General features: G+C 35.8%; 1 pseudogene; it reads right to left on the reverse strand.

The window, feature by feature from the left end:
- Window positions 1–17,085, reverse strand: part of LOC123634843 — a 92,975-nt pseudogene that overhangs the window by 42,410 nt on the left and 33,480 nt on the right.

The raw sequence follows: 17,085 nt of genomic DNA on the forward strand, positions 1-17,085 counted from the left end.
CTATTTTTCATAAGGCTCTTTAGGATTACAGCAGAGAAATGACATTTATTTATAATTTTTTTAATTATAGAAAATGATTTAGAAAGGAATATAATGATGAAAATGGTCTTTCAGCTATCTCCATTGCCAGGTATGGAGACCACATAATTATTGATGAAACAATGTTTAATGATTTTCATTAATGCCCTTTCTCAGGACTACATAGGGTACCACAATGTGGCAATCATATGTGTAAATGTTTTAAAAAAAAAGTGACTAAAAATGAATTTGGAAGACAGATACTTGGCCTAATTGTGACAGTATCTCGGTATCTGTCAATGCAAATGTCCTCGTTATTTTGAAACTTGAATTCTGATTTGGGTTTTTTTCCTAATTTAAAAAGAAAATATGGACAATATCCAAAAAGTTGAATATCATAATAGGGTCTCTTGTATTCTTGCATGAGTATAATAAGATATTCCAGGACTTTGAGCCCTGCCCATTTTCAGCTTTGTGTGTCAATTAAAAGAAGTGGAATTATAGGAAAGGGAGGGAGGTTATACAGTGAGAGAAACATAAAAGGTGAAGGGAACATAGAGAGATGCTTAAATGGCACTTTAGATTCCTACATTCATTAAATTTCTCTAGTGAAGTAGATATTTCAAGCAATAATAGAATAAAAACATTGCAGAATTCTATGTGTTCTCTTTGCACTGAGCAGGAACTAAAACAAAAGTGAGGGTACAGGGATACATCTTAGTGCTTCCACAGAGCTAGCACATATTCCTAGCAGAAGAGCAAAGAAAAGACAGTATCTTTAATTGCTTGTGAAAGTTAGGCCCATTGACTATAGTTTAATTACAGTCTAGCACCAAATCCTACATTAGTATAAAAAAAGTGCAAACTTAAAGAATTTAAATGACATTTTGGCTGAGTTAAAGTTCCAGAATCCTACAGGGTTATGATTTAATATCTCACACACTATAACCATCATTAATTGCAAAGACACAATGACATTAATTTTGAAAGAGACTGTCTTCCAGGGCTCTCTGTTTAGATGTGAAGTTTTTGAAAGGGAAGAGGGCAGTTGATGGGATAAACATCAGAATTAGCCCAGCCCAATCACTCAAAGCGGATTTTTAAAAACTACCTAAATCATCATTTGAACATTTAGAGATCTTGCACAGGTTAAATTGATTTAAAACTTCTCAATTCATCAAAATACCTCAAGCACCTTAAGAATAGGAGTTGCCTTCATTACACTGGCGATTATTGGACATTACAGAACCCGTTCTTAGGACCTGCAGAGTCTGCAAAGTCCTGCTGAGCAGACCTCACTCTGCAGTGGAGATGGCTAGGGTCCTAACTGGTTCAGCAAGACCTCACTGACCTGCAGAATAGAAAGTGCATGCCCTCACTTTCTTTATTTCCTTTGACACTGACCCATGATTGCCCCTTAAGTCTGCACTCATCTCTTGAAGGATGGGGGAGTGCTTAAGAAGATTGTATTAACTTTGGTCATTCACCAGGACTGCCCAAAACATGTCCTAGCACATACACACTGCAGTATTTTGTGATGTGTGCATTTTCAGTCACATTGAGATCTGTACTAGGTGAGCAACTTATTTCACACGTGCTTCTGGAAATGTCATGAGTTGGAAGGTTTGTTTTCATTACTACAAGTTGAGTTCAATATAAGACATTGACCTGAGCAGACTGTACTCATACTATTTCTTTTGCTTGAGGGCATTCCCCACTTCTGTACTATAAAACCATAATTGAATGAATAAAATGGATCTCCAAATTGGAATTCTGATTTCCAAAATTACTTAATTCAACAAATTGCTTAAAGGTAAGAATTATCCATACTAAACTTAATTGGTTGACTACTAATGGTCTTAAACCAATGGTAACCAAAGGGTGTTTGTGATAATCTCCTACAGACAACACCTATGTCTATAAATATCAAAAATTTAATTATATATTAATGATCATGCTGCTCCCTAACCGAAATGTAGGTATGGGTCGCTCTCTTGCTATTAGTTGTCACAGCCAAGCCAATATCCCTTCTGGTGTAGGAACGGGGTCAACAGTAATGAATCAGCCTCTTGTTTCTCTGCTCAGTGCTGACATTTGTTAGAACTTGGCTATAAGAGTAATTATGTTTTATTACTGTAGGGTAGGTGGTTAAATTTCACATATGCTAAACTTATATTTGAAAACAGTAACATTCTTTTTATCTAAAGCTATTTTTTATTTATCTGAAGATTGGCTTCTCTTTAGTAGTGTTAGGAAGAGTTAGGATAGATGGAATTTAAATATAGTATGTAAAGGTAACTCATCTCTTTCATTTTTAAATTGTTCGTTTTGCTTTTCATTTTCTTTTAGCCAAGATGGTACCTTGACATAGCATGAGGCATCAGAAAGGCTCACTTTGAGTAGTGGTATTATTCCCTAGGATATCCTTTGCCCTACTTGGTCATTGTTCATCCTGCTGCCATCTATCTACTTTTGATATCTGTGGATGACGAAAGTCATGTTTATGTTTTATTTTGTTTTCTCTGTACAGTCAGTGCCTGCAGGTCTCTTTCCTTGTACAAACAGGCTCCACTGCTCTAATGTAGCCCCACCCAACCTTCCATGCCACTGCTGTTCTCCATAATGTCAGTCATGATATTTATCTGACCTCTCCTTTTATGACCTCTCCCTAAAGAACCAATGAGTTCTCTGTTCCCCTCTGCAGGCATAGAGTGACTTTGAGGCATTTCTCTCATTAGGTTCAGACTGTGTGGAATCAAAGGTAAGAGCAGGGTGGGGTGCCATCTGTGGCCATTTAGCCATCATTACTCAGAGGCAGTTGCCCAGTGTTGCTGTGGGACATTCAGCCAAGGTGCCTCCTCCTTAAGACTCAAGAGGTTGTGGGACCCCGGCCTCCTTTTCTTTCAGCACTTACCCGCATCCATCTCAGGGGCTTTCTGTCGTTGCCCAATCTTCATCTTGAGGCTCCTCCTAAGGGGAACCAGATTGGGGTGAAACAGAGAAATAAAGACTGGTGTCTTTTCTTCTCTTCTTTCCCCTGTCTCTCCTACTCTGTTCACCCCACAGGCTGAGATGTGTGTTTTCTCTGTAATATCCTGTGGTTTCTTTTTTTCTACATACATTTTATAAACTGAAACACAGATTTCAGGTCTCCAAGATTTTTTAATATGTAAGAGCAACTGGATTTTATAAATTCTCTTGTCATTCATTTAATCCTGGATTTCAAAACTGTTGGTGTATTGGAACACTGAACCCTAATTTGCCACAAACACTTGACATCTTTGTTCAGATTATTTCAGAATTTCTCCAGAATCGTGGAAACTTTATGACTTAATGAATGAATGTCAAAGAGGTTGTAATTTATAATGAATACAAAACACATGATTTGATCTTTTAAAGATATTACAACCATTTTTGAGGCCACAAATAACTGAAAATTAAATATAAGTCTTCTGAGATAAGTCACAAACCAGGTAAAAAACTGCATCAAGTCCAGAATTACATGGAGTTAGGGCTCAATAATATACCCTGGAAAACTTCAACTGTATTTTCTCTTATTCTCTATGTCTTTTTATGGCTTTCATCTTCTATCTCTTTTATCAGTTTTTATCTTCATGGACCAGCTTTCTCTACATCCTAGTCTACAAAATAGAAAACATGAAAGCCATGTTAAAAAATCTCCAGCTTTTATATTTTCATTTCCTCTTCAAGAATCCAGCTGTTCCTGGGACTGGAATACCATTGTGCACTTCCAATTTACTAAACAAGAAACTTCAAGAGCCTTAGCTTGGGTCATGAGCATATCTTTCATTTAACCTTTGGCCAGGGGAACAAAATAGGGTAGCACAAGTGTAGAGTCATTCTTCATATGGGACAGGGTTAGAAGTGAGATTTCTTTTTTCTCTCTCTTTTAAGAGAAAGAGTGTCAGGCAAAAATCTACGTATGTTAACTATAATATTTTTTGTAACATTTTTATTGGCTTATTATATCTATTTAGGTATTAAATAAATCTGACACTTTGTGCAGTTCTCCTAAGATATACATGAAAAGAAATTTTTTCCACAGAATTTAGCTTTTTTAATTTGTGGGCTTAAAACCTTTAGCATTTATCTTCCTTCTGAAATTTCTCAAGATTATGTGTCAAGACATTTTTGACAAATTCTTTATGATTAAAACAAAAGCAAATACAAACAAAAAGGCCTTTGTGATTATTAATCTTTTCCGGATAAGGGTCACAGTTATTCAAGGTGCATTTTTATTTGGGTTGTCTAGGACTTTGAAATTCTTCAAAATCAGTGATCTATTGGAATATTTATCTTTTTCATTGTACATTATTGTAACAAATTAGTTCGCCTTGCATTCAGTCTGGTGTCACTTTAAGGTCTTATAGTTTAACTTGTGTCTTGATTAATACAATATTATGTGAAATTTATATTTTCTACTTTAACTTGTTGGCATGATGAATTATTGTGAGTTCCTAATATTGAACCACCCTTGCATTCCAGTAATAAACTTTTTATGGGGTATTATTATTTTTAAAATTCTGGTAGATTATCCTATGTGTTCATTACAATCTAATTTTATTTTGGATTGTGAATTACAGTTCAAAAATAATCCTGAGGCCATGCACTGTGACTCATGCCTATAATCCCAGCTACTGAAAAGGCTGAGGCAGGAGGTTGGCTTGAGCCCAGGAGTTCCAGGTTACAGTGAGCTATAATCACACCACTGCACTCAAGTGTGGGCAACAGAATGAGATTATGTCTCAAAAAAATAACAAAAAATAAATGAGCTTGAAGTTTTCTTTACTAACCTGCCTTTGGCAGATGTTGGTGTCAATGTTCTTCAGCTTTCAGCAAAGATGTTTGTAAGCATTGTGTTTCTTAGTTTTATGTAATAACTTAAGTACAATTAGCAATACTGATTGGTTTAAGTTTTGAAGCTTTAAGAGTTTAACTTAAAGCTTTCTTTACTTGCATTTTGGGGAGGTTTCTCTTTGTCTAACTTCCCAATTTCTTCTACTATAATTTTATTTTTTTCTTTAGGTTTCAATGTTTTCATATTTTTGTTTTCTTAATTTTTTTAATTAATCAATTTTTCCTAGAAAATCATATTTTCTTTAACTTGTCATATTTATTAATATAGAATCAAAGTATTCTCATTTAAAAACATTATTCTTTTTATTTTTAAATTTTATAAAAGTATAATAAAACTAGAATATTGCTTGTTAGTAAAGGTGAAATATTAAAGACATTATAATCAAACACAATTAAATAATCAGTGAACATATAATATGTAACAGAATGAATAATTTTGTCCCATGGAGTCACATGGATTTGTTGTCAATGTTCAGTTTTTTGCTTGCTAGTTTTCAAATCATAGCCAATTTATTTAATCTTCCTGAATCTCATCTTTAAAAAATACTGAGGCAAATATGCCTGTCCTGTAATGTTTGTCAGGCTTAGTGAAATAATAAAATTGCCTACTGTAGTGCCTATCACAGAGGTAATTCTCAGTATATTTTATTTTCACTCCAGATAGGATTTGCCACCAGATAGGGTTTAGGTTAGAATTTTAAAATGGTTCAATATTTTTAATTTAAATAAAATTAAATAAGGAAAATCAAGTGACCATCATAATGGATAATGATGTCAACCCTAATGCCTCATCCTAATCCCCCCAAATACTGAAATAATACAGAGAAATTTATTGAATTTCTCCTTCACAAGAATTTTTCACATATGTGTAAAAAATGACTTTCCCTAAAAGCCTAGTGATGCAAAATTATGTTACATATTTTTAAATTATTACATTTTAATTAAGTAAAAACATTAATTTAACTAAATATTAATTTAATGCATCACTTAAATGAAATTATTTAATTAAATTAAAATTAATTAAAATAAAATTTTAACTGATTGAATACATCATTTTTTATTTTAGTAAAAATAATCAGTGTAAAGTAAAACATTGTTTTCTCTGAGGTTCAATCTGGTGTAAATCAGAAACTCAGTGTCATATCTCCATCCAAGAAAACTTTTTGTTAGTTGCATTTCATCAGAGTAAAGACCAAAAGTCTAGTCAGAACTTGGAGTTTTGTTATTCTGTTCTATTCCTGCTTTCATGGCTGCATGTTATGACTGTTAAAAACAGGAAATTTAGGTTTCCAATGCAAGCTCCAGTTTAACAAAAAGGCCCCAAGTTAATGATGGTATAACAAAAAATGACCCAGTTCAAGCAGTGCAATTGTCTGATGCAAAGTCCAGGCTGCAGCAGGACATGTGGTGATACCCAAGGACCAACAACATTGCTTATAAAATAGTATTTCATGAGATTTCAAATGAAGGGGATTAAGCATTACATCCAACTGTAAAGCTCAGCATCAAAGCAAGTTGGACTGAAAGTCACACAGTTTTGTGATTACACTCCTCTTACAATTTTTTACACACATACATGTGCACACATGCTTACACATACACACACATTCATATCCATTTTACCAAATGCACACCCATGTTATTAGGATTAGAAAGAGATTTCAGGATGGTGACCAGATTAATTCATTTGAAATACATCTACTGAATACGCACTGTTTAACAGACATTGTCCTTGGTACTACAGATTAAAACAAAAAAGCTGACAAAAGAGATCCCAATTTGTCTTTATCTTCTTGTGATCATCTGTAGCCTAGACTACTGCAACAGCGCCTAAACTGCCTTGGATTTCATCCTTTCCCAGAGTACAAAGTTTACTACTATCATGTCATTTCCCTGCTTCTTGGTGGTTATCCATTGTCTTTCGTCCATTTGTGGTGCTATAAAGGAATACCTAAGGCTGGGTAATTTATAAAGGAAAGAGGTTTATTTGACTCACAGTTCTACAGGCTGTACAAGAAGTGTGGCACTGGCATCTGCTTCTGGTGAGGTCCTCAGGCTGCTTCCACATGTGGTGGAAGGCGAAAGGGAGCCTGTATGTGCAGAGGTCACATGGAGAGATGGCAAGTGAGAGAGGGAAGCAAGGGGTGGGGGGAGGTGCCAGGCTCTTCTTTACAACCAGCTGTCACAAGAACTAATAGAGCAAGAACTCATTACCACAAGGACAGCACCAAGCCATTCATGAGGGATCCACCCCCATGACCCAAACACTGTCCATTAGGCCACCACTTCCATCCCTGGGGATAAAATTTGAACATGAGATTTGGAGGGCATCAAACATCCAAACTATAGCACCCATTTTACTTGGCATAAAGTTCATTGTCCTTAGTTTGCTTTACAAAGACCTTCATGATATAGCCTCAACTCGAGGCCCACTTGAGGTGTAGAGTCTAATGTTAAGAGCTGTGGGCCCTGGTGTCTGTCACTCAGCTTGGGTTAGAGTCTTGATTGTTTCTCTCTAACTAACTGTGTGACATTGGACAAATATCTTTTCTCTGCCTTTGTTTCTTCTTCTGTAAAATGAGAAACACAACTATACCTATATGATAAGTTGTAGAAATTTAAATAAGATAACTTTTGTAAAGTGCGGAGAACAGTGCCTAGAACATAGTGGGCACTCCATAACTTAGACTAGGATTTCCTATTCAATTTTAGTCATTCAGATTCTTATCCCCTCCCCCAGGTTTGTTTGTGCTGCTGAACAATCCAGACCAATGAACGTGATAGATGCTTTTTACAATGTTCTTTCTGACATCCCTTCCCCTGGCTTGCCTGTCCTGGTTACAACCTACTAAAGTTCTTTCTGTCAAGAACTTTAAAGCATCTGAGATTTTACTCTACTTGCAAGCTAACAAGTTAGCCTGCAACAGTTTCATGGATGCTGGCAGAAGACAGGAGACTTCTGTGTCAAGGACAAAAAATTTATTACTCATAACAATAGCAGTAGCAGATTTTAGTATTTGTTCTAGTTCTCTGATACCCAATCCCCCCAGGGTGATGCAAAGACGGCTAATTGACACCTGCACACACAGTGGGTTGCATTACAGAAGAGGAACCTTGAGCAGAGGCTGCCTGACTCTTATAATGTGTCATAAGCATGTCTCCCTTTTGCTGCCAAGGGAGAAGCTATATCTTCCAAGATTGTAAGCAAACTTGCCCTTTGCTCTGGTGGGAGACACTATTTCTATTTTCCAAGTCTAGTCACTGTACAAACATCATTGAAAAGGCAGTTAGGTAATCAGTGCCCGCGCTAGCAAAATGTAGAGTAGTGCATGAATGCCATGGGAAAATGGTTTCTCAACAGTTACAACTAGAATTCTTCCATTCTGCCCTTCCTCAAGACAGGGTTATTGGCCCATGTAGACTATAAGCTACTTAAAGAGAGATTCTCTATGTTTTTCACGACTTATCACAATTCCTAACATAGTTCCTTGTACATAGTCAGCACTCAAATATTTTAGGATAAAAAAGATAATTTAGTGTAAATGATATTATTTTTATTCCTACCATTCCTGTCATAGCCAGTTGGAGAATAAAATTTAAAATTAAGTCTCATTCATATCAGCAACAAATTTATAAATACTTCAGTAATGTGTATACTTTATGAAAAGCATGCACAAACTATTTCTACAAACTAGGAATCTACAAAATTATTTTAGTAACATGAAGGGAGATTTTGGCATATAAAGCTACGTGCATAAAAATGGCAGCAGCACAGATCTTGAATTGCAATGAGAAACATAGATTTTATTTACATCTTTGCAATTTAGCAAGCTACGTGCTTTTAGAAAAAAAGTGGAAGCCTTCATCATAAATTTTTGTGCCTTTATTCAACAACTATTTACTCATCTCCTGGTGGATGCCAGCCCTTTTTTCAACAGCAACTGTCTCTATTACTCAACTCTCATTATTAAGAATGTCCCCTTAGTGTTAACCTGTAATTTGATATAATAAAAACAATTGCTATTTCTAAGCTCATCTATCATAAAGGAAAAATGTTTTCGGGTCTTCATAATAATATATTGTTACATATAATATTACATGCTGTATGATATAAAATATGTGAATAGTATGTTACTATATGATTAAATGATTAAATCTCACAAACATTATTAACTCTATTTTCATTGGTTTTATTTTTTATGTTTCCCCACAAATCCTACTTTCCATTTCAAATCATCTCTCATTTATATATGACTACTAATTAGTAATCATCAAAATTCATGCCAATCACTAGGTGAGCAAACTTGTTATCTCTTTGTTTTTAATAAAAGAAGAGATTCACGGTGTAAATTCTGTATTTGTTCTGAAAGCTAACAAAGGCAGATAGTTAGAAAACTTATTAATAGTCATGGTACAAGTCTGAGTTACATCAATAAAGCCCATAGCTGTACACAATAGTTTTTTCCACTATGGAAAAAAATGTGGATGTAGACTCATAAAAAACATGTGACTAATTCATTATTTTACACCAGACAACTAAATGATAATGTTCAGTATTGGTGCAATAACCAGACCCTTGGACAGGACAGACTCATTATCACTCTCAATAAAACAGCACTTCCGTATTCTGCAAGACTGCCGTCACTGTCAAGGATCATTGGGTGGTGTTTACAAATAGTTAACCAGCCTTCTTCACAGCTGTTCAAAATTGAGCGTTCATGAACACTTGTGCAAGCAGGGTAAAATCTTACAGGCACAGATGAGCAGGAAGAGTGGTGGCACGCCAAATGCATAACAAATAAGAATTTTAATTCATCTCATCATGAAAACAATAAGAGATGCAGAAAGAGAGGACAGAGGCCTTGGATGCCCAGAATTAGAGACTTAACTCAGATCAACAGTGCCTGTCAGACTTAATGGAGATTGTTTATAAACACAAATTTGGCATATTTCAGAACTGAGTGTAACTACTACTCAAGTGCTATTCTGGTTGTGTGACTAATGTTTGAGGACACTTTTAATTTGATCATTAAATTTAGTCAATTTAATGGAGAATGTAGGCCATCAGGTATTTAGATAGTTGTATAATTAAAGTTTCTCAGGGATACGTTACAGTGACATGTTTTAGAAGATGTTTAACACTCTCCTAAGATTCAGTTACTTAGTCTGTATTTGTGTTTGAAATATACAGACCAAAATCCCTAGATAATAGTGTTTCTCTATTTAACTCATTGTAAAAAAGCCAAGTGGTGAAACCTCAGTCATTATTTGTGATTTTAGAACTTAGTCCAACCTCCTCATTTTAGAGGAAACTGAGACAAACAGAGATAAATTAAAAGTTTTACCCAAAGACCCAACATGGTAAATGGCAGAGCAGGAAGTACAGCTCAGGTCTCCTGCACCTTGATCTGGAGTTATTTTCACTCACCATTCTTTCAAGGTGAGGTCCTTCCGTAAGTGAGAATACAAAATGTAAGATTCAGAAAACTGACTATCTCAATGGATATAGCATCAATAAACTCAGTCTGTACATGCTACTTCTGAAAAGCAGTGGACCTTGATATTTCCACTTCTTCCACTCTTGTTTAGCAACTGTGCCATGTTCATGTTGAGGAAGATCTAGCTACATGTGATAGATGTGATAAAACACTAGAATTCCATCCATATCTTTTTTTAAGACAGAGTCTTGCTCTGTTTTCAGGGCTAGAGTACAGTGGCATCATCACAGCTCACTGTAGCCTCAAACGCCTGGACTCAAGTGATCCTCTTGCCTTAGCCTCCACAATAGCTAGGACTACAGGCATATGGAACCATGCCCGGCTAAGTTTTTAATTTCTGGTAGAGATGGTGTCTTGCTGTGTTACCTAGGCTGCTCTTGAAGTCCTGGCCTCAAGCGATCTTCCTGACTCAGCCTCCCTAAGTGTTGGAATTACACGCTTGAGCCACCGTGCCTGGCCCATATCTTTGTTTTGAGAGATATAATTTAAAATTTACTTTAGTTCTCTTGCTGATAAGTCAATTTAGATTTTTATAAACTTATAAAACTGATTTTTAAATTTATTTTCTTGGCTAGGTGTGCATTGATTAATGACTCACAATGAGATGACACAAACCCATAGTTTGAGAGAGTTCCAGGGAAGAAAATTTGCAATCAAATATTAGCTTTATTTTGTAGGAGATTTTAGTCATTGTGTTTATTTTCCTCTAATTCCATTAATGGTAAAATGACAAGAATAAATAACACTTTTATAACTCATTTTCATTAGCCAGAAAAATTCAATGACCCTCTCCTCATCCACAGGTGAGGCTTAAGAAACACATAAACTGTATAATACTTTTCTAGACTTTTACAGTATATACTGATTGCAAAGTTAACGTTAACCTCTCTAATACACTGAACCTGGGTAGTACCACCCAACTGTGTCCCTTTTAAATGCTCAACACTTTGCTACTATTTTAACACCTTCAGAGCGCAGTTTCATGAAGACATTACTTGCCTTCGCTTCTCCTGCAGAAAAAAAAAGTTTATAAGAAATCTCTTAAGAATTTTCATCATTTCTCCTCATCTATTACAATTCTTGTTATTCTTCAACATAAATTTTCTTCCCATATAAGCAAGTTGCTTCAGTAATTCCCCATAGCAAGATCAGTCATTTCTTCAACAAATATTTATTAAAACAACATATGTAAAATAACAGTAATCAATTAGGCAGGTGTGAAAATATTAGTTATCCCTAATATAGAATAATACTAAGTACAGTAATTACTATATGCAAGTTTTTAATGGACACTGTTGGAGAAAGGTGAATATGATACAGTCTCTTCCTTAGAGAAGTTTAATGTTCAGGGAGAACATTAACTGTATTAGAACCATAATAAGTACAGTCATGTGTCATTTAATGACAGGGATACGTTGTGAGAAATGTGTCAGGTGATTTTGTCATTGTGCAAACATTACAGAGTGTAATTACACTAATCTATGTGGAATAATGTATTAATATTGATTCACTAATTTTGATAAATGACCCATACAAATGTAAGATATTAATAATGCAAATCTAAAATTGTTCTAAAGTTAAAAGTTTATTTAAAAAATTATTTGGTAATATGGTAGACTTCCCATTTATTTATATACCTTCCCTATGATAAGATTATACTTCTTGAAGCACTGATATTAAGCTTTGTTATGTGACTTGCTTTGACCAATGAAATGTGAGGGAAGTGATTAGGGATCCAACTTCACAACATCTGTAAGAAGCATCCGTTATTAAGTTGTTAAGTTTCTCCCTTCTAAAAACAGCAATATCTCAAATAGAAACTGCTCTTTCAGCGTGGATCTCAGAATGAATATATCTCATGGAACTGAACCATAAGGAATTCAGTCTATATTTATCTTGTAATGTGAATAAGAAATAACCCTTCCTTGTAATCAGCCACTAAGATTTTGTCATCTTACAGTGTAACCTAGTGAAACTAATTAAGAAAATAGAACATGTATGTGGTGTTCTGCTGAAACAAAACACCAGTATAGGTGCCACTGGCTTTCAAACCGGGTAGTTGTTGAAGAGGGTATTCACTGTTGATGGGACGAATGACAACTTATTATGCATGTGTACAGGTGGAACATTTAATATAATTGTTGCCTCTGATTGCTTAAAAGACAGGTAATATATTGAATGAGCTTCAGCTGTAGGTGAAGATGTTGGCAAACAGAAAGCCACTCGCGATGTTGGGTGCATTTGATAAGGTACTCAAGGAGATGAGCTCAGAAAAGAATTGGACAGTTTACTCAAAGGGACAAAAGATGTAATTCCTTTTCATTTTCCCCTAGAAAATATAACATTGGGAAATTTTAGTGACAGAGGCCAATTAACACTCAGCCTTATGTCAAAGACCAAATTGGGGATTCAGGGTATGAAAATCTGTTATTAAAACTCAGAAGTAACTAATGTGGCGCCCATTAAATCTTTTCAATGGGACAAAATGTCTCGTGGAAAATAGACTCAGAGTGAGAACTTTCCATGGAATCCTGCTAAGTTTAAAACATTGGCAGTTAAAACTAGAGAGAAAGGCATCTTTAAGAAAAAAAGATAAAAAATCTGTTCTTACAGAAAACTGAGTAGAAGCGAATAAATAAAAATCTTACTATGCTTTTGAGAGAGTTGTGCCAGTACTCGAAATTAAATAGACTATAATTATTTAAGACATTAAATTTCCTTTGGATAGTAGGGTTGCCAGTTAGTAAATAAAAATACAGGATGCCTAGTTAAATTTGAATTTCAGATAAACAACAAATAATATATATTTGGTATAACTATGTTCCATGCAATATGTGGGACGTGTTTATGCTAAAGTATTATTTGTGGTTTATTGAAATTTCACAGAGAGTACTATATTTTATTCCATAACCCCATTTGGGGATCCACACTTTTATGGGCATAAAATAGACTGAAAACCCTTCTGAGCCACCCAGAAGGGCTATTCTTTAACCTCCTCTTCAGATATAGCCAAGGAGAAAAATGGAAAAAGAAGGTCCTTCTAGATCTCAGATACAAGATCCATGACAAAAGACTGAGGGCCTACTACCAGGGAATAATACCTACTCCAAAAATGTCCTACATCACATCCCACCCCCACCGTCTGTGCCATGTAGTCTGCAGTATTAGGATTATTCCTTCACCCCACTGCATCAGGTCTGTCCATGTGACTGACTTTGGCCAGTGACATGTGAGTAGAAGTAACTTGTAGCATTGCTGAGCAGCAATTTACAGCATAATCACAAAGTTATCCAATTGCTCTTTTCCCTCTCTGCCACCAGATGAGCAATGTCTAAGTTAGGAGCCTCACCTTTAGCCTGGATTCCATAATGAAGGAAACACATGGAGCAGGCCAACACTCATCTGCAGCTAACATGTAATGTAAACAAGATGCCATTTGGGGGGGAAGGGAGCCGGGGAGGGAGCAAGCCACTAGATTTTGAGGTATAGTGTTGTTTGTTAACCTTACCAATGTAAGTACTAACAGGTTCTGGGAAAACATTCATTCATTTATTCATTCATTTATTCCAATCATAGAGCTGTAGTTTATTAGAGCTATAAGAGTCTTCTGTGTTGCAGTCAAGATTAAATGGTTTGTCCAAGGTCATAGAGTAAGGCAAAATTTAGATTCACTTTTTATTTGGCTCCTTCTATGAGCTCGTTTCTGTTTAAGACATTGAGATATGCAAGAGAGTAAAACAGTCTTTGATTTCAAGAAATGAATCATGTTACTAGGAAGATACGTTTTATAGATGTGTTCATACACACGTCTGCACCCTCCATGCTATGTGAGTTACCTCCCTTCAATACCTCACATGGCTTTCACCCCTCCCTCCCACACCCTCCAGCAGCTGTGTCAGAATGCAGCCTGCATGGGCATGCCTTGGATGCCTCTCTATTCACACTTAAAGACCATCAGTGTATTTTCTTTCTTTTCCAAAAGAACTCTGCCACCTGCTTTATGGTAACATATTTTTTTTTATTTCTAATGCAAAATAATAGGATGTAATTTTATAAATGTATCTTAGGCCTGATATACTAAGATTTTTGCCAAGATGCATACATTTATCTAAAAAAAGCAAAACAAAAAGAAGTCATTTTGGTTGTAAAGAATAAACATCCATTCAACATATTCCAAGAAAAATAGGCTGGGTGAGTTTTCAAAAGGATTTGAAAATGGAATACGGACCTATGGGAACCAGCACATCTTAAAACAAGTACTGCAGCCTCACAATTTTCTGATCCAGCAGGTATCTTGTTTCTTAGAGTCTGTTCCATTTCTGTAGTCTGCAGTTGAACTTCCCTGTCCTTTTCTGCTTATTCATCATTTAGAAGGTTGCTTTAATTTGCTGTGATGTCATCTCTGTTCAAAAATTTTGTATAACTTGTCCAGTCCAGAACACTTTGCCTTCTGACTATAGTTTCTATGCCTCTTATTTCATATAATTAAAGAAAAAAATTGTTTGACTATTGAGTGTGTACCCTAGGATCAGATATCCACTCCAGTCTAATTACAGGCATACCTCAAAATTATGGCATGTTCGGTTCCAGACCACCAGAATAAAGCAAATATTGCGATAAAGCAAATCAAATGAAATTTCTTGACTTCCCAGTACATATAAATGTTATGTTTACACTATAATGTAATGTATAAGTGTGCAATAGCATTACATCTAAAAATGTGTAAACTTTAATTTAAAAATACTTTATTTTAAAAAATACTAAAAATTATCTGAGCTTTCACTGAGTCATGATCATTTTGATGGTGGAGGGTCTTTCCTCAAGATTGACGGCTGCTGACTGATCAGGGTGGTAGCTGCTCAAGTTTAGGGTGGCTGTGGCAATTTCTGAAAATACAATACCAGTGAAGTTTGTTGCATGGATTGACTCTTCCATTCATGAAAGATTTCTCCGGAGTATGTGATGCTGTTTGAAATTATTTTACACAAAGAACTTTAAACAAATTTTGAAGATTGACTCTTTCAAAAGTGGAGTCAGTCTTCTCAAACTCTGCTGATGCTTTATCAACTCAGTTTATGTAATATTCTAAATCCTTGGTTGTTATTTCAACAGTGATCACAGCATCTTCACCAGGAGTAAACTCCGTCTCAAGAAACCACTTTCTTTGTTCATCTATAAGAATCAACTTGTCATCTGTTCAAGTTTTATCATGAGATTGCAGCAATTCAGTCACATCTTCAGGCTCCATTTCTAATTCTACTTCTCTTGGTATTTCCACCACATGTGTGGTTACTTCCTCCACTGAAGTCTTGAACCCCTCAAAGTCATCCATGAGGGTTGGAGTCAACTTCTTCCAAACTCCTCTTAATATTAATATTTTTACCTCCTTCCATGAATCACAAATGTTCTGATGGCATCTAGAATGGTAAATCCTTTCCAGAAGAAGGTTTTGAATGTACTTTGCCTAGATCCATCAGAGGAATCACTATCTATGGCAGCTATGGCCTTACACAATGTATTTCCTAAATAATAGGACCTGAAAGTCAAAATTACTCCTTGATCTATGGACTGCAAAATGTATATTTTATTATCAGGCATAAAACAACATTAATCTCCTTATACCTCTCCATCAGAGCTCTTGGGTCACTAGGTGCCTTGTCAATGAGCAGCAATATTGTGAAAGGACTTTTTTTTTCAGCACTAAGTCCCAAGAGTGGGCATAAACTATCCAGTATACCATGCTGTAAATAGATGTACTGTCATTCAGGCTTTGTTGTTACATTTATAAAGTATAGGCAGAGTAGATTTAGCATATTTCTTAAGGGTCCTAGGAGTTTTGGAATGGTACGTGAGCATTAGCTTCAACTTAAAGTCAACAGCAGCCTGTAAAAGAGAGTCAGTTTGTCCTTTGAAGCTTTGAAGCCAGGAATTGACTTCTCCTCTCTCTAGGTATGAAAGACCAAGATGGCATCTTCTTCCAAGAGAAGGCTGTTTTGTCTACACTGAAAATCTGTTGTTTAATGTAGCAACCTTTGTTAATTATCTTAATTAGATCTGGACAACCCACTGTAGCTTCTCAATCATTTCACTTTGCATTTTTATGTTATGGAGGTGGCTTCTTTCCTTAAACCTCATCAGTCAACCTCCGCTAGCTTCAACCTTTTCTTCTTCAGCTTCCTCACCTCTCTCAGCCTTTGTAGAATTAAGAGAGTTAGGGCCTTGCTCTGGATTAGGCTTTGGCTTAAGGGAATCTTGTCACTAGTTTAATCTTCCATCCAGACCACTAAAGCTTTCTCTATACAAGCAATATGGCCATTTCACTTATATCATTATTCATGTGTTCACCAGAGTAGCACTGTTAATTTCCTTCAAGAACTTTTTTTTTTTTTTGTGAGACAGAGTCTCATTTTGTTGCCCAGGCTAGAGTGAGTGCCATGGTGTCAGCCTAGCTCACAGCAACCTCAAACTCCCAGGCTTAAGCGATCCTACTGCCTCAGCCTCCCGAGTAGCTGGGACTACAGGCATGCGCCACCATGCCCAGCTAATTTTTTCTATATATATTTTTAGTTGTCCAGATAATTTCTTTCTATTTTTTAGTAGAGACAGAGTCCCGCTCAGGCTGGTCTCGAACTCCTGACCTCAAGCGATCCACCCGCCTCGGCCTCCCAGAGTGCTAGGATTACAGGCATGA

This window comes from Lemur catta, chromosome 3 (genome assembly GCF_020740605.2).
Source record: "Lemur catta isolate mLemCat1 chromosome 3, mLemCat1.pri, whole genome shotgun sequence".
Taxonomy (NCBI): Eukaryota; Metazoa; Chordata; class Mammalia; order Primates; family Lemuridae; genus Lemur; species Lemur catta.